The sequence below is a fragment of the Suncus etruscus genome, chromosome 18 (assembly GCF_024139225.1).
Source record: "Suncus etruscus isolate mSunEtr1 chromosome 18, mSunEtr1.pri.cur, whole genome shotgun sequence".
Taxonomy (NCBI): Eukaryota; Metazoa; Chordata; class Mammalia; order Eulipotyphla; family Soricidae; genus Suncus; species Suncus etruscus.
This window is the reverse complement of record NC_064865.1, coordinates 46,935,306-46,956,965: the sequence shown is the minus strand read 5'-3', so window position 1 is coordinate 46,956,965 and position 21,660 is coordinate 46,935,306. Positions and strand designations below refer to the sequence as shown.

At 40.1% G+C, this 21,660-nt stretch overlaps 1 non-coding gene across 1 annotated transcript; it reads right to left on the bottom strand.

Moving 5' to 3' along the window:
- Nucleotides 1–20,224: 20,224 nt before the first annotated feature.
- Nucleotides 20,225–20,383, bottom strand: LOC125996960 (U1 spliceosomal RNA). Its single transcript, XR_007491606.1, has one exon. It is a non-coding gene; the product is annotated as a U1 spliceosomal RNA (small nuclear RNA).
- Between the last annotated feature and the right edge of the window lie 1,277 nt (nucleotides 20,384–21,660).

Below are 21,660 nucleotides of genomic sequence, written 5' to 3'. Positions count from 1 at the left end.
CTCCTGAACAAAGAGCCAGAACTGGTCTCTGAGTATGTACCCCTGGAAATTCCCATGCCTCCCCCCCCCAAAAAAAAAAAAACAGAAAAAGAAATTGATGCTTTGAGTCTATGGTGTCAAGTTCCTTCAATGGAGTTTTTCGGATGAGTTACAAATAATATCCTAGGGCCAGAGAGATAGCACAGCGGTAGGGCCTTAGATGCTGAAGGACTGTGGTTTCAAATTCCGGCACCCCATATGGTCCCCCGAGCCTGCCAGGAGAGATTTCTGAGCGTAGAGTCAGGAGTAACCCCTGAGCGCTGCCAGGTGTGACCCAAAAAACAAAACAAAACAAAAGTATCCATTTTGACAGCAACAAAATTTTGTCACCGTAAATTTCTGAAAATGAAGCAGCTCTTTTCCCTGAAATCCTGCAGTAAGAGCTGCTATGTAAAGACATTAAGTGGTATGGCTAATCTACAGATTTAAGAAGTAAGACAAAGTCATGTTTAGCAAGTGAAAGCCCATTTGATTTTAAATCTACCTTTTATTTGTTGAAGAATTAAAGATGAGACGTAGAGGGGAAAGCTAGTAGGAGTGGCTAGGAGCAACGTCTTTGTATTTGAAAAATTAGAACAACATCAGTATGAATGTCAACACGCATCAGAGAGGCAAGTGTTGGTTGCAAGAGGAAAGCTTCTCCTGAGAGGTCGTGGCACTTAATCATCATCTGTGCTGCTTTATTTTTATAGGGGCTGTATCAGGAGGTACGTGGGGTTGGGGTGGGCATTCTCAGTGATGCTAGTACTGCTAGAGGTTCTACTCAGGCCTTTGACCAAGTAAAGAATCTACTCTCCGGCTCTAAGCCATACCACTGGCCCTTAATAAGTATATGTATGTGTGTGTGTATTTCTATTTGGGGGGAACTGATCTCCCAAGTACTTCTCAGGAATACTGGGGGTCCACTCCTGGCAATAATCAATTCACTGAATCTACAGTTTAATGTAATGACTGAGGAAATGGGGAGGCTCAGACCCTCAGACCCTGTGGTGCTGGAATTATTTCTCTAAAACACCCACAATGTTCCAGTGATATTTGGGGCATTCTGTGGTGCAGGGGAACCAATCTGGTTTGGAAGCATGCAAAGCCCACCTTACTTGTCCCTGACTGAATGGAACAAATGTTTTCCCTTATCCTGTCCTTTGCTTGTTCCTGTTTTCTTGGATAGCTGAAGCTTCACTTTGAAATAGGTTTCAGAAGAATGAGGAAAATGCCCAAAGATGATGTAGAGAAGCACATCAAGTGTCAGAGGCAGAGGAGAATGCTGACTGGACCAAACTCAAATGGCCACAAGGCACATACATGGAGTCTATATGGGATGTGCGGCTCTTAAGAGGTCTATACCACTCCTAGGAATATACCATAGGAACACAAAAATACAATACAAAAATCCCTTCCTTACACCTATATTCATCGCAGCACTATTTACCATAGCAAGACTCTGGAAATAGTCAAGATACCCTTCAACAGATGAATGGCTAAAGAAACTGTGGTACATATACATAATGGAATATTATGCAGCTGTCAGCAGAGATGAAGTCATGAAATTTTCCTATACATGGATGTACATGGAATCTATTATGCTGAGTGAAATAAGTCAGAGAGAGAAAGACGCAGAATGGTCTCACTCATCTATGGGTTTTAATAAAAATGAAAAACATTCTTGCAACAATAACTTTCAGACACAAAAGAGAAAAGAGCTGGAAGTTCCAGCTCACCTCATGAAGCTCCCCACAAACAGGGATGAGTTTAGTTAGAGAAATAACTATGTTTTTGAACTATCCTAATAATGAGAATGTACGAGGGAAATAGAAAGCCTGTCTAAAGTACAGGCAGGGGTTGGGTGGGGAGGAGGGAGATTTGGGACATTGGTGATGGGAATGTTGCACTGGTGATGGGTGGTGTTCTTTACATGACTGAAACCCAAACACAATCACGTATGTAATAAACTTGTTTAAATAAAAAAATTTAAAAAAGAGGTGTACTGCTCTGCTTTGCTCTGTGAAACTGGACCATGTGCTCACACAGAGAACACAAGGGCAGTGTAGTCAAACATGCAGTGCATGACTAGTGGAAGAGGTTTCCACTGGTCCCCAGCAGACTCCAAACTCTTTCTTCTCTGAGATCAGGGAAGAGAGAAAGGGGAGAATCAGGTCCACTTTTCTCCAGCTTTGTCTTAATGCTAACTTTTTACTGAATCTGCAAACTTCCTTTACTTCTGTGGGTTTTTAGAAGTTTTGGGGTGTAAGAGCCACAACCAACGGTGCTCAGGGCTTATTCTTAGAGCTGTGCTTAGAAATCAATCCTGACAAGATTCAGGGAACTATATGTGGGACTTGAACTCAGACCAGCCACATGCTAGACAAAAGCCCTGTATGCTATTCTATTTCTCCAGCCCCCTGTGTTTTTTTCCCCTGAAAATCATGTGCTTGAGGAAGGGCTGGCCTCCCCCAGAGAGATTAGAAGTTCCATCCTCTTTATGGTTCCAGGATCCTTACGAGATGCTTGTGACATCAATCTCTGCTGAAAGCTGTCTCTTGGCATTTGTTGAGTCTTTCTCTCTTTTGCCCTGTTTGCTGCAAAGAACACTTCCTGAAAAGATCTGGGCCCTGGAGGAGGGGACAGAGCTTATTAAAAAGAACCACACTGAAGAATCTGCCTCTTGAAATGAGGGGAGCTGATTTACCCCAACAAAGATGAGTCTAGCTGAACCCTGGTGGGGGGACGGTGACAGGAAGGAGAATCTCCAGTAGACCAGATGTGCAAATCTTCAGTCACAGTGTGAGTCTCTCTCTCAAGAACCTTTGGAAAGGGTAACTGGGAACATTTGTGGCAGGAAATGTGTACTAGTGAAGGGGCAGGTGTTGGAACACTGTAGAACTGAAACTCAATCATGAGCAGCTTTGTAACTGGATCTCATAGTGATTCAATTAAAACATTTATTAATTTAAAACAACGTCAGTGTATGACAATGTCAAAGACACCAGGAGCCCACCAAGCACTGGACCCTGCTTGTCACATGGAATTTTTTGAAGAGATACAGCTCTATATTTTGAAGGAAGCTGGTACCAAGTTGACAGCAAAAAGGGTCCAAGCTATCCCCAGAGGGAATTACAAATGCCAGAGACAAATCCCTACAGCAAAGCCTGTGTGCAACGAATGAGGATGGACACAGGGCACAATGTGAAGTTTGGGCTACCTTGACAATTAAGAAGGCAGAACAAGTGACCTGCTGCTCTGGAAAATTCTTACAAAGCTTCCTGACAGCATTCTCAGACCCTTCTGGGCCAACAACTCTGTCCAGGCGACATTTCTGAACCCAATCTAGTTTTTTTGTTTTGCTTTTGCTAAAGGTATATTGTTCCAGCAGTAGACTCAACTCTTGGCCACCTGAGGCCAGAGACAGCCCAGTCCTATTTCTGTTGAGCAGATCAATTGATGCTACTGTTGAATTCTCTCTCAGATCATGTTCAGATGCTTCAACCCATCAACACAAACCCAGTTCTTGAAGGTCTAAGATGGGTCTTCTTGTGCAGAGGATGAAGGTAGATTTATTCTTGGCCTTAAGAGAAAATGCAGACACTACATGCCTGTTGGATGAAACCTGTAAGGATTCGTGTTCTTGAAAATGCATCATTGTTGATGTGGGAGGAGAGAGGCAATAAAAATCAATGAAGAGACAAACCAGTGTTTTATAATCCCCAAACAAGGCTGCAATGCATACACATAAATGAAAATGGGTATTCCTTTATTTCTCTGTTAGCACAAAGGTGATAAATCCTGATCTCGTTGTGCTTTATCCCGAGAATGAATAAATAGTTATTTCTGCCCCAGAATGGGATTTGAATTCTTGTCTAGAGCGCATGTCTTTAGGGACCTGAAACTGAGGCAGTCTGTAGTTAATGACTTTGTCCAGAGTGCCACCTAGTGAGAACATGTAATGTTGCAGAAACCTCCAAGGATTAGTTTTATGGAAGTTTGTGTGTGTGTGTGTGTGTGTGTGTGTGTGTGTGTGTGTGTGTGTGTGTGAGATTCCCCCTTTCACTTATTTATGTTTCACTAATGAGTGGGACCATCTGGCAATGTTCTTTAACTCCCTGACTTTTCTTCAGGTAATAGAATTTCGTACTTTTTGTATCCTGTCAGAGCTTCTGTATCCAGTCCCATTCTGACGACATATGTGTTGATCTCGTGTTTTTGGCTGTTGTGTTAATGCTGCTATGAACATCCTTTCAAATGACTGTTGCCACATTTTTTTTACATAACTGCCTGGAAATGGTATTTCTTGGACCATATGGTAAGTGCTAACCCTCCTTACCGCTAATTTTTGGACGATCTTAATTACCTCTTAGATTAGAAGATCTAATCGAATTTTGATGAGAAAAGATGTTCCAGTGTAAGCAAATATTGCATCATGAACATAACCAACAATTTCTTAGGCAAAGCTGAGTCAGATGGTGCTTTCTGTCATTCTTTTGAAAAGAAAGGTCCTGGAGGAGACTCCATCTTGTAGCTTAGAAGTAGAAAGTTGAGAGATTGTAATGAACGGCCTTAACCTTTGTAGTTTGTGTTTTAACAAACCTTTATTTGCATACAATTTACTTCTTCACAAAAATGAAGTGCAGGAAAATTCCATTAATGTTGATGCCACCTGTCATCACATCATAGTTTATAAAGTAGTGTGTGTGTGTGTGTGTGTGTGTGTGTGTGTGAGTCACATTTGGAAAACATTCTAGTGTGTTTTGGGGCACAAATCACAGGTACATGAAATTCCTGAGTGGATCTGGGTCCTTGCACCCCAATGCCTGACTTTGGGTTAGTTGCTACCTCCAGAGATTTTGATTTAATTGTGTATAATGTTCTGGGTATTGAGAGTTTAAAAGTTCCCCAGATGATTCTGTTGTGCAGCGAACTGTGAGATGCAGAAAATTCAAGGATAAATTGTGGAAGTGCAGAAATAAATGGAAGGGTCTTTCAGTCAAGGTCATGGCTAATCAGCAAGGAGAAAGAAGTGGGAAAGACATCGCTAGTAGAGATTTGCCTAAAACTACACTACTAAGAGTGAAAGTGGAGCGTTATGGGAATGGTGTCATCTAGAAATGATTAAAATGAGTGAAAGAAAGAGTTTGAGGGCATTCAAAAGCTCTGGGTTAAACATTACCTCTGTCATTGGCTGAAAAACCATTACAGAAACAAGTCAAGCAAAGATGAATTAATAAAGAATAGGCAGAAATATTTTATTTCAATTGTGACAGAATATTTCCTACTTCATAATAATGATGAAAATTATTGTGACACGTTTTAGGGTCAACATGGATCACACCATTGATTTTTAGATGATTAGGTCTATTTATAAATCACGTGGACAGCGTGGATCAAGATGTTTTCACCCCATGACCCCATGATTGCTTTTCTGAGAGTATGTTATTAGCAATCATTTCATAATACAGGGACATAGACATGAAGGAAAAGTTCATCATGAGGTCTTTAATAAAGTGTAAAATAAAAAACCCTAGGTTATAAGATCATAAATTTGCTAAAACATTCTTATAATGAGCACTGTAATAAGAGTCTATACTAGTATCCAAGTGCCTTTCCATCGATTTCTGGGGACATAAACATTAGAACATATTTGCCAACATAATTTTGAGAATAAGCTGCTATAGAATATACACAATCAGACATGAGAGCAATTGGGAAACATTCAGTAGGATAGCTGAGAACTATTAAAATCTAATAACATTATGCATTTCCCCAGAACTGTGCAAATTAATATTGAACCACTAAAGTTGGATGCAAAATTATCTGGCATTCATCTCAAAAAACCATGCTATTCTGCTCATAAAGTCAACCAGCACTTTTAGATTGTCGAGGAAAATGAGTGTCAGCCAATCCACAGCCAATTAATGAATACTTACTGAGATAAATGCGGAATTAATTGTGGTAGAGCCCTCGGCATCTATTAGTCACTCATTATGAAACGTTATTAACCTACTATCATTAAAAAGAATTGAATCTAAGTTATTTTCTGCATTTTGGTCTCAAACATAGACTATTACTCAGTCACAATGCCCTTTTGTGCTTTCTTTTTCTCTTTAGAAAAAGTTTTATTGTTCCTCTTAACTAAACATTCCCAAGGTTACTGCTTCAGGTACATGTTGATCAGAGAGAGGCTCAAATACTCCATTTCAGTCCTTCTCTGTCTTTGAAATATATTTCCTCTTTGTTGAGTCAGATTCCTTCCCATCAGAGGACAGAAGTCAATCCAAACCTATGAACAGCGACCCCCTCAGAGTGAGAGAGAGTAAGGCATGAAAGAGGTCATTTGGACCTTAAGTCTCATTCATTAATTCCTCGATAAGTACCATTAAATAGGTGACATCAAATAAACATCTTAACTATTTGCATTGAGTGGTTCATTAGTGTTCACTCTAGAGACATTGTGGTGCCCAGAACTCAGAGCTTTTCCATTTTTTTGCAAGACTGAAGCCTATTAAACAATTCTCAGTTTTCTCCACTGTCCTAGCCCCTGGCAAGCACCATTCTTTTTTCTCAAGTTAATGAATTAATGAATTTGACTATAGATTCTTGCTGTTAGTGGCATTGCTTGGTGTTTGCATCTAACAATTATTTTAGTCTATGTCTTCATGGCACGCTCATATGCCACCATAGTATGTCAGAATTTCCTTTCTTTATAAAAACTGATTAAGACTGCATTTTTGATTGCTTGTTTTCTTTTCAACATTAAAACTTTATAACGATGCTCAACAGTTTTATCTAATATTAATAAAACTAACAAAGGATAATTCAGTCCCTCTCTTTTCTCAGGATGAACCTTCCAACATTTGTTATTCCTCTTTTGTATCATTACCATAATAAGGCCTACACACAACTCAGCCTTTTATTCCTGAGAATTTATTTTCCACTTCATCGCTCTCCTAAAACTATTTCCTCTAGGAGGATTAGCAATGTCTTCCATTTAAAATATAAGGTTCTACTGGTGCTGGAGGGATATTCCAGAGGTTAAGGCGCTTGCCTTGCACAGAGCAGACCTAATTAGAACCAGGCTACCATCAATGGTCCCTTGTGAATGGTCAGGTGTGATCCCCGAGTGCAGAGCCAGGAATAAAACCTGAGCACCACTGAGTATGGACTGAAAACCAAAACCAAACCAAACCAAATCAACCAAATAACTTACTAGAGTATGCTTTATTTCTAGGAAATCAACTTATATTTCTTAGTTCATATATCTTTCTAGAGAGAGTTCTTAACTCTCCTCCCCACTGTTTATTTTTTCAAGTTCTTTTTAATTGCCCTCTTAATTTTCTTCTATTTACTTTTTTTTTTTTTCGCCACACCCGGTGATGCTCAGGGGTTACTCATGGCTGTGTGCTTAGAAATTGCTCTTGGCTTGGGGGACCATATGGGATGCCGGGGGATCGAATCAACGTTCTTCCTGGGTCAGCGTGTGCAAGGCAGATGCCCTACTGCTTGTGCCACCGCTCTAGCCCCATATAAGAAGAACTTAGCATGTCCTTATGCCTTTGCAGTTTTAGAGCAAAGGGTGCTTTCCTTTCACATTGCTGTAGCCTGCACAGATTACAGTGCAAGACAGAAGGCAAATCCTTTGGCAGTGAATGATTTCAGATTTTGTGCACTTCACAATCCTGGGCAGTTTAGAATCTCTCCCATATGCCACATGGGGGCTAGTGGGCTGGGAACCTACTAATCTTTCTGGCTCTGTCTCCCCAGTCTCAGGCATTTGTGACAAGGCTGGAGTCTCTGTGGGTGCTTCACTACCTCTCTTCCTCTGTGCACTGAGGAGGAGACCACCAGACTGACTCACCTCAGCATCTTGTTTTCCATCTGGTCCCATGCCCCCTCCCCAGTGTATGACATGATGTTCTCTTTTGCTTATTTTTTTTTTTTTTTGCTTTATTTTTTTGGTTGTTTTTTGTTTTTGAACTACACTTGGTGACACTCAGGGGTTACTTCTGGCTATGTTCTCAGAAGTCGCTCCTGGCTTGGGGGACCATATGGGATGCAGGGGGATCGAACCAATGTTCATCCTGGATCAGCCACATGCAAGGCAAATGCCCTACCGCTGTGCCATCGCTCTGGCATCACCCCTATTTTGCCTTTCTTGTGTGTTGCGTTAGCTGTTGGGGAAGAGCTTTTTCCAGTTGACTTTATTCTCTCATAGGTACTGGGAAGTCTGATTCAAGGGTCTCTTGTCTAAAGGCAATGACATCTCAGAACTCAGCCCTGCCTTCCTTTTTTATATGTTACGATACAGTTAACTCTGCCCTGTTTGACCTTGGTGACAGGATGGGCATCTTCCTCCTTGGTTCTAGGCTCTATTGTGGCTTTACACTGAAACAAACCTATTGGATGCCTTTATGGAGCTCAGCACTTGTGGCATCTGAGAATCACCTAAGGTATTGCTAGGAATTTAAGTGCAGCTTGGAATTGGGGCATAACATCAGCATTTAATAAAGTACTTAAAACAAAACAACCAATGCATCTGGGATTCAATGGATTCAGTGCCCAGCTGGAAGGAAAGCTGATCTCTGTCCAGAAGGCAAATGCTAGTACAGCCATCCCCAAGGACAAGGGGGATTATATAGCTTTATCAAGGGAAAAAGTCAGCAGACCAACCCTGCAGCACACAGAAGATGCAGTGAGCACAGATGAGGGGTCCCAGGAACGCATCTGATTCTGCTTAGTTGAGATGGGAATTCAGGGGTCGAAGAGACAGCATGGAGGTAAGGTGTTTGCCTTGCATGCAGAAGGTCAGTGGTTCGAATTCTGGCATCCCATATGGTCCCCTGAGCCTGCCAGGAGCGATTTCTGAGTGTAGAGCCAGGAGTAACTCTTGAGCGCTGCCAGGTGTGACCCAAAAAAACAAAAAGAAAAAAAGAGAGAGATGGGAATTCAGAAGTTGGGTTTTATTTTTTTGTTTTGGGGTCACACCCCACTGTTCTCAGAGCTTACTCCTGGCTCTGTGCTCAGAATTTGCTCCTGGCAGTATGGGGGACCATATAGGATGCTGGGAGTCAAACCCAGGTCTGTTTAGGGCTGGCCATGTGCAAGACTCTATCCTGATGCTATTGCTCTGCCCCCCCCCCTTTTTTTTTCTTAAGGCTTCCAGATCATTTTGGTCACTAGTGAGATTTGAGAAACAAATGTTCCAGGGAGACTTTGCTTGCATCCTACCAAGTCTCAGGCTTCAGAAGGTACCCCAAAGAATCTTGCTGCCCCTACTCCAGTCCTAGGCTTGTCATTGTTCTTTTCCTTTGTTCAGGTATTGAACTATTTGCAGCCATTGACAGAGCTTCCATTTCATCTTTTCCCTATTTTCTGGCACTAAACCCACCTCTCCCAAAATGTCTCTCCCATTCATCCTGTGTCAGAATCAACTGGGGGGCTTGGGCACAACATAGGCTGTAGAGACTCATAACCAAAGTTTCTGACTCTGCTCCTGGGGTTAGGACAAAGAATCTGGACTTGAGCTGAGGTCCCGAGAAGGACTCTTCTAAAAGTCATGTGCTGGGGTCGGAGCAGTGGTACAGAGTGGTAAGGTGTCTGCCTTGCTGGAGCTAGCCTAAGACAGACAGCAGTTCGATCCCTTGGCTTCCTATATGGTCCCCCAAGCCAGGAGTGATTTCTGAGTGCATAGCCAGGAGTAATTTCTGAGCATAACCAGGTGTGGCCTAAAAAAACCAAAAGAAAAAAATTAAAATTAAAGTCGTGTGTTAAAGGGACTGTCCTTAAGGAGGCACCTCTTACCCCAAATTTCATGTTTCAGGATCAAGCTGATGTAGAACAGTTGACACTCATACACCAGCTTTACCTGCAGCCCCCTACAACATAAAGGTTCAGCACCCTCTCTTCCAGGCTCCTCTCATCTTCCCTCTTCACCTGTTGGTTCTCCCCTGGAGCCCTTTGTCTTCTGCTTCTATATTGGGTAGACTCCCACTCAGTTAGTCAAGATTAGGCTTCAGTGTCACTTTCTCCACAAAACCATCACAGAATCCTTCAGAGATGCAGTTTCTTCTCTCTGCTCTAATTTGGAAAGCATCTCACTGCATTTTTGACTGTCCGTTTCTCTCGTCCACTCTCTCTGTGTGTTTCTGTTTCTGCTTTCTCTTTCTTTGTCTCTGTCTGTCTATTTGTCTCTCTGTATAGCTCTCTCACAACCTCTGTATATATTAACATCTCCATCATAAAAGCCAAATTTAATCCTCTTCTTCTCCATATTCTATATTTTCCTAAAATGAGCACAATGCCCAACATAAAATACATTCCACATTAGTATCAGTTGCATGAGACAAGTCAAGGGTAAACTGTGTAAGCTAGCAGTAGGTTGATTTTTCTTTCCTAAAAATACAAATGTATTTCAGGCTAAGAGGCTGGACCTGGACAAAGTTGTCAAGTATGTACAGACACCAGGACCAAAATGCAGATTTTTAGGGAGGATTTCTTCAGACTCTTAAGATCTTCACACAGGAATTAATGTTACTTGTATTTTAAATCTGATGGGTCTAAAAAAATTTGTGTGGTTTCACTTGTCTAAGTAATAAATTACAATTGTTTCACCTGACAAAGTACTAGAGAAAGGACCTATCATTTTTTTTAAACTGTAGAACAAACCTTATGTAACACAGTGGCTAGAGACCCATACTTCTTCTTCTTTATTAAGATTAATGCAAGTATTTTAGGACTTAAAGACACTTAAGTGGTCACAGGAGAAATTTAGGATGGTTCCAAAAAATAAATTACAGTCATCCATTCTCAGGATTCTAAAATATTGGCTAAGCCTGGGAAAGTCTAAATATATAGGTGATTCTAAGAGTGAGAATTTTTTTTTCTTCCACAGACTGGCATTTCAGAGAACATATTGTAGTCAGCCCTTGTAGAATTTAAACCAGTAGGAGTTTTACATTCAGATAAAACCTGGCTCAAAGGAAGAAAATTGTCAGCAGTGCAGGGATTGGGAAGGATTTACAAAAGCCTGTGAGTTGAATTGTTCTGAGTTTTAATTTGGCCAGAGACTTGGAAATCTGCCTGTGCTGATATTTTAGGGCAAAGTATTGATGGTCAGGAGTGGCTGCTGTGGTTTGTGTGCCCAGATATATTCTGGGATAAAATATTCTGGAGTCATTTCTATGTAGAATAACCATTGGCTCCTTCCTTGAGTCAATAAGTTTGTGTTGAAGGTTGAATAAAGCGTCAGGCACTCTGGTTGGATACAGAGATGTGAACTGCTTGGTGCCTGGCTGTGAAGGGACAGGCCTAGTGTGTGAATCTGTGAGTATGTGGATAGGTGTGCCTGTCATGTGTCTGTGTGTATCTACATGTGTTTATAAGTGTGTGTCTGTGTGTCTCTAAATAGGTATGTGTATACAAATGCATCTGAGTCAATTTCTGTCTGTCTGTTTATGTGAGTATTTTTATGAGTGTAAGTGTGCCTGCATGCCTGAGTGTATATCCATGTCTGAGTGTATCTGTTCATATGCCAGTATACATGTGTATCTTTGAATATATGTGTGTCTATGTGTGATGTGTATGTCTGTCTATATAAATAGATGTGTACCAGCATGTATCTCTGCATGTATATTTGTCTATATACATGTATGCGTCTCTCTATGTATATTTGTTCTGTATATTTATTTAGACATGTGTTTATGTATCTCTGTGTCTACGTAAATGTTTGTCCACCTGTATGTGTGTATATGTGTATCCCTGTGTATATGATTGCATATCTATGTTTGATTTTGTGTGTGTGTGTTTGTGTGTGTGTGTGTGTGTGTGTGTGTGTGTGTGTGTGAAAATCACTATGAAGAAAAGTGAGCTCAGTGCAGTGGAAATCTGGACAGTTTGGGGAGAACTCCTGGAAGTTGTAGGGGAGGATCTTTGGGTCAGAGAGAACCAGACAGGCCAGGCTGGGCGTGGAGAATGTGTTTCAGCAGCAGGGATGAAGTGTCAGTGAAGTTATACTATTGCTTGATCCATTCCCCAGAATGCAAACTTTTATTTATTTTTGTTTTGTTTTATTTAGTTTTTTGCTCACACTCTGCTATGCTCATGAGTGACTCTTGACTGTTTGGGAATTGCTCCTGGCTGGCTTGAGGGGATGTGGTGTCTCAAGGGCATCTTGTCATAGTGTCCAAGGGGCTCTTTAAGAGACCTTGGAGACCATTGCAAGGATTCTGGCTCTTGCTGGCAGTGAGGTAAAGCATGTTGGTTGTGTCAATCAGAGAGGAGAAGGATGTCCTCTTAAACATGGCTGGGCCATTGTGATCTCAGATTACACTGACTGGGGGTGAAATGAATGCAGGGAGACAGATCAGGGGCCAGTGGTTGTGCTCAAACAAGCCTTGCTGGTGAGACATGTTTAGTCAAACTCAGTGGATTCTGGAAGGAAAACTGACAGGAGCTGCAGCGAAAGGACTAGAGAGAAAATTCAAGGGGAGAGAGAAGTCAGGAGGACAGGAGCATGGGTCTGGGATGAGAGAAGGGGAGAAGCAGAGAGCACTTGAGAAGGGGAAGCTGAGAAGCAGCTGAGGTGCCCATGGGAACCTGGATTGCACCAATTTGTCCTGCAGAGAGAGAAGGTACTTGGAGCCATTGGATTGGCAAGAATGCCCTAGGTGAGTGTTAGATAGAAAAAAATCACTTAGAGGAAATGTCAGGGGGTCTCCTGTGGAAAGGGTGATGGACTATTCCAGCAAGGCACTGAGAAAGAGGTGCTAGGAAGACCATCTACATAATGTTGAAACCAGCAAGAATGAAGAGGTAATGGAGGGTGTAGTCATACCTATTCAGTAACTTATATATTCAAAAGATAGTCCCCCTCCAGTCTGATTATTATATAATCAAGAAGCATAATCCAAACTGGCATAAAAACCACAAGGATGTTAAGTCTGAGCTCCAGGTCACTTATGGATTAACTATCTTTTACCACCACCTGCTGGATGCAGACAGAAATAAATAAGGAGGAAACCACTCGATCTTCTCGGTGAGTTTTGTACCTTTCAAATGGAAAAGGAATATTCTAGGTGTCCTGGGATAAACTTAATATTTGTTTTGAGTTTATTTGTTTTTGAGTTTATTAATGTTAAAAACATTTCAAAGATCTCGAGTTCTGGAATGAATAGGGGAGATACAGAAGAAAAAAGCAAAGAGGAAGGTACAAGCAAGGAAGCTTAAAAATCAGAACACAGAACAAGGATGAGATGTAAGAATTGTATATAAATTATATAATTTGTCTCTGGGAACATTATTGTCAGTTCTCAGACTTTTTCTTTTCTCTCTTTGGTCACATCTTGTGGTGTGAAAATAAAACAAAACGGATATACAAATCAAATATTTACTGAAAACAACACAGAAACTTACCTTAAAATACATTTAAAAATTTTTTTCACACCCATGAAGACTTTTCCACAGACCCTACATTCAGTTATATAACCGCAGAAGAGTGATCAAATTTTAAGAAACCAGAGTATACAACACTTCAGTGAAGATTTTTTTTTTAAGTTAGGGAAAAAAAATAAGATCCAATAGAGGAAAGTCATAGGCATTATACAAGGGTTTGTGAATTCAAGACAGAATTTACAAATCAATTCCACAGAGAGATAGGTGAGAAATTTACTGTGAAGACATAAATTACTAAATTTAGAATAGTGTATCTTAAAGATAGCTCGATGAGTAAAGAAAAAGAAAGTAAGCAACTTGGGGACATTCTCCTTTCTGGAAGGAAAAGTCTGTTTTCTTTCCATTCCCATCTCTCTAAATTTTTTTCAATAAAAACAATTTTGCTTCAATATTTCTCCTCCTTATAAACTTCTTTTTGTTAAACAAGGTATAAGAGATTTGGTGAATAAACCTGTAAACTTCATTCTATAAAACGACTCCAGTAACTTTGGTAAAATAATTAAAGGAAATCTCTGTATATTGAGTATCTATCAGTGGAGGTGGATATGAGGTCTGACTTTCAGACTCTGTGTATGTAAAGACAAAAACACACATAAAAGATCATCCCAATGATATTTCTGAACTTGCAAAAGAAAGAGAAAAACAGAACCTTCAGGCAAGAGCAAAGAACAAATCTCTTAGCAAAAAAGAATCTGAATGGCAATGGACTTCTCTTATGGAATGCCAGAAGGAAAGAACAAAATCAGACCTGCAGATTCAGAGAAAAATAGGAGTCAGCACACTCTTGTACTCATTGAAATAAAGACATTTCTCTAGGCAAGGCCCTAACCAACCACAGACCCAAAAAGACATAAAATAGGGTCAAGGGGATGATAGGAAACAGAGATGCCTGGAAGTGGCATGTTACTACTAGTAACATACCTACAGTGTAGACTGTATATACTCCTGAATGAAGAGAGCATACTTTATGGATAACTTAGCAATGCAAAATGCAAAGTATTAAATCATCTTAAAAAAGTCAATTAAACAGGATAATTTTGATTTAAAAATTTCAACTTAAGAATACTTTAGGGGCTGGAGCAGTGGCGTTGCAGTAAGGTGTTTGCCTCGCATGAGTCTGACCTAGGACAGACCGAGGTTTGATCCCCCGGTATTCCATATGGTCCCCCCCAAGCCAGGTGTGATTGCTGAGTGCATAGCCAGGAGTAACCCCTGAGCATCAGTGGGTGTGGCCCCCAAACCAAAAAAAAATAAATAAAAGAATACTTTTAGGACTAGAGAGACAGGTTAAGACACTTACCTAGTATGTGTCTTATCTGTATCCAATATGATTCTGGACCACTGCCAGGTCTGATCTTGAGAGTTCAACTTTTCTTTTCTTTTCTTTTTTTTGGTGTTTGGGCCACACCCGGCGGTGCTTAGGGGTTACTCCTAGCTATCTGCTTAGAAATAGCTCCTGGCAGGCACGGGGAACCTTATGGGAGCCCAGGATTTGAACCAACCACCTTAGGTCCTGGGTCGGCTGCTTGCAAGACAAACGCCGCTGTGCTATCCCTCTGGCCCCTACTCTCAAGTTTTCTAGGTAAGCCTAGAGGAGGAAAAAAATAGCACTGACACATCATCACTGATTTTATTGGGGTATAATTTTGATCAGCAGCCTTTTCTGGGAGGGCTCAGCATGGCTGGTCTCAGGAAGTTCTGGGGGTGATGAGGCACCTGGTATCCATTCACAGAGAACCTGTGCTTTCTCTTCTCACCCTTGTCTCTTAGTCTGGGAGGTGGGTTGGTGAAAGGCCCCTTGAATGTGATCATGTGAAATACCGAACTCGTCTTAGGCAGAGTTTGAAATTGCCAATAAACGTATATGGGTCACTGCTTTTACACAGCAGAAAATGAACCGTCATGCTTTTAGTCAAACCAGCCCTAGGAGCCAAGTAGCCAAGGCATGCCTCATTTTTGTTCATCTTTCTATCAGTTGATTTGCAGCGGAGCATTGGTTCATCTTGGATTGAAGACTAGATTCCATACACATTTTTCTACCCCAGCTGCAGCTGTGAAGAGCTTTTTCTGCTGTGGCTTTCTAGCATTCCACAATTGCACAGATTTCGGCAAGCTTGGATGGACAAAGGACTAAATAAACAGTTTTTCTGAGGAGGACTAGGCAGGTGTTCCCAAGTCATTGGGGTTAATCAAATGTTGGGACTCATTGTCTCAATGTTTCTGTGAAAAATGACAGCTCCGTGCATAGCCAAATTCTGCAATGGCAGATAAAGGACCCATAAGGACACTGTCTACTTTGTAGAACCTAAGAGAGAGTTTATAAAACTAATTTTAAAAGCAGTTCTATGTTGGCTATGGAATGATTTAAGACAAATATTACTATTGATACACTGAAAGACCTCAAACCACCAACAATAGAGATAAGGTTACATAGTGAGTAGCATCTTTGAACTTTTTAGAATTGGACATTCTGGAAGTGTTTTTAAAATTATTTCAGGCTTAGGCATTCCCTTTTCAATTCATTGCATTTCCTCAGCCAGTTCTGGGTCACCGTGTCTGATATCCCTTGCTTTGACCTCAGGGTAAAGAGAAGAGTACAGAAACCTAAAGAAATCAAGTAGGGCAAAGGGGAAGTAATGAGGGGCTGGTATTATGGATGTCAGGTACTTGGGACAACTAAATTATCCAAATCACTGAGTCAACTATAGGGAAAACTGGGGATTTTAAACCCAACCACCAAACTTCAGAATGCTCATCAAAGTGACAGGCTGAAGGCAGGAAGTGGGGTGGGTGGGAGGGAACCTGGGGACATTTGTGGAAAGAATTGAATACTGGTGCTGGAAGGAACATTGGACGTCTAAAACTCAACTAAGAATAACATTGTAAATTAGAGTACTTCAATAAAGTAGAAAAAATATTTTAGAGTCTTGAACGCTTTATAGAGAGAATGAAGTTGTCTGATGATAGAGCCCAAAGGGCTATCAATACTCTCTTGTTCTCTGTCTCCTACCTTGCCCCTGTAAATGTATAATAGCTTCCCATTCTGAGCATGTGCCAGGCAAAGGATCTTCGAAGCACAATTTAATAAAAGAAATAACTAAATAAATATTTAAGGCCCCGCAATGTGGCACATGTGTGAGGGTTAAATCGTGGGCAAAGACACAAATAAGTATTTCAGCAATATTAAATAGCACATGAGAAAAAAAAAAACATGGATTGTAATTAAGAAATATTTAAAGCTTTTCTAAAAATCAGGATAGTAATTGCAATGTACTTTGTTAGGTATATAATTTCTTTCTTTCTTTCTTCTCTTTCTTTTCTTTCTTTCTTTCTTTCTTTCTTTCTTTCTTTCTTTCTTTCTTTCTTTCTTTCTTTCTTTCTTTCTTTCTTTCTTTCTTTCTTTCTTTCTTTCTTTCTTTCTTTCTTTCTTTCTTTCTTCTCTTTCTTTTCTTCCTTTCTTCTTTTCTTCTTTTCTTTCTTTCTTTCTTTCTTTCTTTCTTTCTTTCTTTCTTTCTTTCTTTCTTTCTTTCTTTCTTTCTTTCTTTCTTTCTTTCTTTCTTTCTTTCTTTCTTTCTTTCTTTCTTTCTTTCTTTCTTTCTTTCTTTCTTTCTTTCTTTCTTTCTTTCTCTCTTTCTTTTTCTTTTCTTTCTCTCTTTCTTTCTTCTTTCCCTTCCTTCCCTCCCTCCCTCCCTCCCTCCCTCCCTCCCTCCCTCCCTCCCTCCCTCCCTCCCTCCTTCCTTCCTTCCTTCCTTCCTTCCTTCCTTCCTTCCTTCCTTCCTTCCTTCCTTCCTTCCTTCCTTCCTTCCTTCCTTCCTTCCTTCCTTCCTTCCTTCCTTCCTTCCTTCCTTCCTTCCTTTTGTTTTTTTGGCCACACCTGGTGATACTCAGAGGTTACTCCTGGCTATGAGCTCAGAAATCGCTTCTGGCTTGGGGGACCATATGGGACACTGGGGAATCGTTCTGTCCTAGGCTAGCATCAGCAAGGCAGACACCTTACCACTTGGCGCCACTGCTCCAGCCACTGGGTATATGATTTCTTTAAAATATAATGGATGCATAGGGCCTGAGAGATTATTAGTCAGTAAAATAGTCGGAAGGGGAATCTTATTTTGCTTTTCTTCAGACTGCAGAAATCTTTCACTTTTTACTAAATATTTCTGTGGAGAAAGGGAAGCTCAGGAAATATTTATGCTCTATATATTTTATTGGTTTTTTTTTATATATGATGTATGAATGGAAATACTTTTATGTATTTTTAAGGCACGTTACAAATTCTTACATCAACCTTTTCCATAACTGATTACTTGTATTCAATTTTGTAGTTTCTTTAAATTGGAAACAAAAAAAATTGTACAAATTTTGAAACAATGTTTTTATTTTTATTTATGTATTTATGTATTTATTTATTTTGGAGGGGATAGTTCATGGTTCTTGGGTTTACTCCTGGCAATCTCAGAAAACAATATAGGGAACCAGGGTTGAATCTAGGTTAGCCATGTGCAAACATGAACTCTGGTTCCCCAGTATGAGTATTTAATTTTTTGAAAATTTTTTTTTATAATTTTGTTTATTCCTTTACAGAGACCACATTTTTTAAAAAAAAAGCTACTGTATTTTCGGCCTATAAGACGACTCCCCTAATTTTACGGTTAAAACATAGGTTTAGGCCTATATCCGCTGTATCAGACAGAACGTTCCTATGCTGCAACTGTATGTACCACAGTGAGCCAATCACAACAAGCAAAGGTTCAAAGGTTCTACTGTCATAGACTTCCTCTCTGACTCTGGCCGATCTGAGCAGGCTTTTGACAGTGTAGATTCGGATCCAGAACATTGTCTAATGTGCATGCATGAAAAGCCTGCTTGGATTGGCTGAGTTAAAGAGGCATCCCAGCAGCCTTGCAGTGATTGGTCCCTTATCATAGGCACCTTTTCTGGCAATTCCCTGGTGGCATCAGTTAATCTCCCCCACTACATGAACCAAACAACATCCCATCCTCAGACCCTAGCACTGAACCACCAACAAGGTTAGCTGGGTTTTGCCAGAAGTGGCCCCCAGATCTCCTGAGTACTGTTTGGGAGCCCCCAAGAAAGAGATTTGGAAACTCTGCTGCCTGATTTTTTTTTGTTTGTTTGTTTCATTTAGCGGCATATAGAAACATTTTTCGGGATATACTCGGCGTATAAGACGACCCCGATTTTCTGTTGACTTTCTTTTATTTCAAAAGTCGTCTTATACACGGAAAAATATGGTATATGAAATTAAACATAATGGCCAGTACACAAGGTTTTAGAACAAACTATAGATTTTGGGTAAGTAGTGAACTACCCCTTATGGGCAGGGATTCTTGGTCAGCTGGAAAGTGGCCTCCTAGTGTCAAGTGGGCAGATTTGGGGAGAGGAGCTGTCTCAATGTGCTTTCCACATGCATAAGTGTCTAGTGCGCATTAGTGAACATCAGAACAGTCCCTGGGTCTATAAAAAAAACTATCATCTGATACAGAAGGTCTTAAAGTTGAGCCTGAGAGTTTGCATCAGTAGCAGCCAAAGCCATGAACTCGTCCCAGTCTTCTTTCTTGATAAATCAGCACGTCTATTTATTTTTAACTAGGCATGAATTGCACATTGGGGAATAATTTATGATGGTTGGCTGAAGAACAGAATTGTATCACATAAAGGGATAAAGGAAACTCATGTATTTATTACTAGAAATTAGGAGCAATTTAATTACTGTTTTCATGACCCTGCTATGGAGAATGGTTTCCTTTTGTGCTAAAAAGAGCTTATGATCTTATTTATTTATTTTTGACTATAATTTCTTGTTTCTAAGTGACAAGAGAAAATGTTTCAGATCCTTAATTAGAAATACTTTTTTTTTCTGTTAATAGCACTATGCAAGAATGACTGCCTTTTATTCCCTATCAATGAATACAGGATATAGGAAAGATGGACATATACAGACTCCGTTATCACAAAATATGCCTCTGAAACATACTTAGCATCTCAATGAGCATAGAAATTGGGGTGGGGGCCCGGAGAGATAGCACAGCGGCATTTGCCTTGCAAGCAGCCGATCCAGGACCTAAGGTGGTTGGTTCGAATCCCGGTGTCCCATATGGTCCCCCGTGCCTACCAGGAGCTATTTCTGAGCAGACAGCCAGGAGTAACCCCTGAGCACCGCCGGGTGTGACCCAAAAACTAAAATAAAAATTGGGGTGGAATTTTATGGACAGGAGGAGTGGGGAGGTGTGTTGGCAACACTGATTGCATTTAACTCTCCAACACCATTTGCAAACACCACTATTGCCTAGGTCAAAATGCATAGGAGCTTCTTGCCTTCTCATCCAGACTATTACATTTTAATTGAGAAAATTGTTTTAAGTAAGACAGTTACTTACCAAGTTTTAAAACTAAATATGAAAGCATGCCCAGGCTTTGTCTTTAAGGAAGAACCCTTCTAGAAACCACAGAGAATTAAAGAGTGTTAATTCAGGAAACTCCTATAAAAATATAGACTTCCCTAAAGAAGTTATTATGTATTTGAATAATAGAGACAAGTTGGAAAACAGCTTAAGTAGTATGAATCTTTCTCCCACCTGGACACTCAATGGGATAGAGTATTGTAATACATAGAACAATGTTCCCAGCAGTTATCTTGCAAGAAGGGAAAAATGATGGGATTTTTTTGGAATTTCCAGGTAATTTTTTTGTTTGTTTGTTTCTGATGTTTTTCAGGTTTTTTCCTCTTCAGGGGTGGGTGCAAACCAGTACCCCACTATTAAAAATTCTGCAGTTGAGTTTCAGGGAAATAAATGGCAGGAATTAGTACATCTAGAGTACACTGGACTAGCCTCACCCTGGGGAAAACCACCTTGTGATCAGAGTATCTCCCCTGCCAGGTAAGTATAGTAGATATTTTTTTTAAAAAAATTACAACTTACTAATGCAATTTTTTAAAGTAAACAAAATGACTGCTATTATTTTTCCATAGCAAACAACATGTGACACACAGAACAGCCATGACCACTGTCTCCCACAGATTACTGTCCTGTAATATTCCTCTTTGACCCACCAAGATGTGAACTCCAGCACCCCGAAAAATTGCAGTGAGACAGACAGGTTGCGCCAGAGCACATTAAATCTAGGCAGTGGCAATCCAGAACATTACAAATGCTCAGAATGCAAAGTTTACCACATAATTACTCCTTCAAATATTAGTTATTTACTGAGAATGGAATCACAAACACAGAAATAGGCACAGTCATAAATTACTGGTCGTCACTATAGCAACACTCTATGATAAATTCTATTTCTGTCCCCTTGATTACAAAATTACTTTTATGAGCATAAGAATTGTACCAAGTGTATCCTTTTAAATATATGTGAAATAAGTTTGAATACACATCTAAAATATTATTTTGAATGAAAGTTATCTATTGGTGTCTTTCTTATCAGAAAAAAAACAGAAAAAATGACAATACTAGAGAGTTTATTAAATATCAAAGTTCTTGTTATTAGACATCAGGTTATTTTTTTATAAGAAAATTGGTAGCAGTAATTTTTAGTTGCCATCACTCCAAAAGGATCATAAAGACATTTATCGTGACTTCATGGCTTATGCTTGCTGATGGTTGTGGTTTGATTTGCGTTACAATACCCTGCTGATTGTTTAAAACTCTGTTTTTAGAATGAGAGAAAATATTATGCTATTTCAGTACATCAAATTGAATGATCCCAACAGGCTGTTTTTGAAATAGAAATCTTTCTTCCCTTTACTCTTCAGCCAAAACCATCCACTAAAAGAAGGAAAAGAAGATCATGCAAAGTCAAGGGGTTGGACTATTATAGGTGCCATGAAAGAGGGGAAGAAATGCTTTCATCAGAGAAGTATGGTATGAAATAAAGGAAGATGTTGTATAATACATGGAACCAGGATTTAAACTCAGGAGTGACAAGGGATAAGAATAAAAATGGTGTAGGAGATCTTTCTAACCTAGACTTGGGAGACCTGATCCCTGGTTGGACATTGGATGAGGAAAAAGAAGGAAGCACCAAAGTGTTTTCCAATAAGATGAGATCCAGGAAACCTCAGTACTAGGGAAACCCAAGGATGCCAGATACTGGCCATAGGGCCTCTTCCTTTTAGTTTAACCCACTTCCCAGGTCTCCCTCCCCTATTTTAAT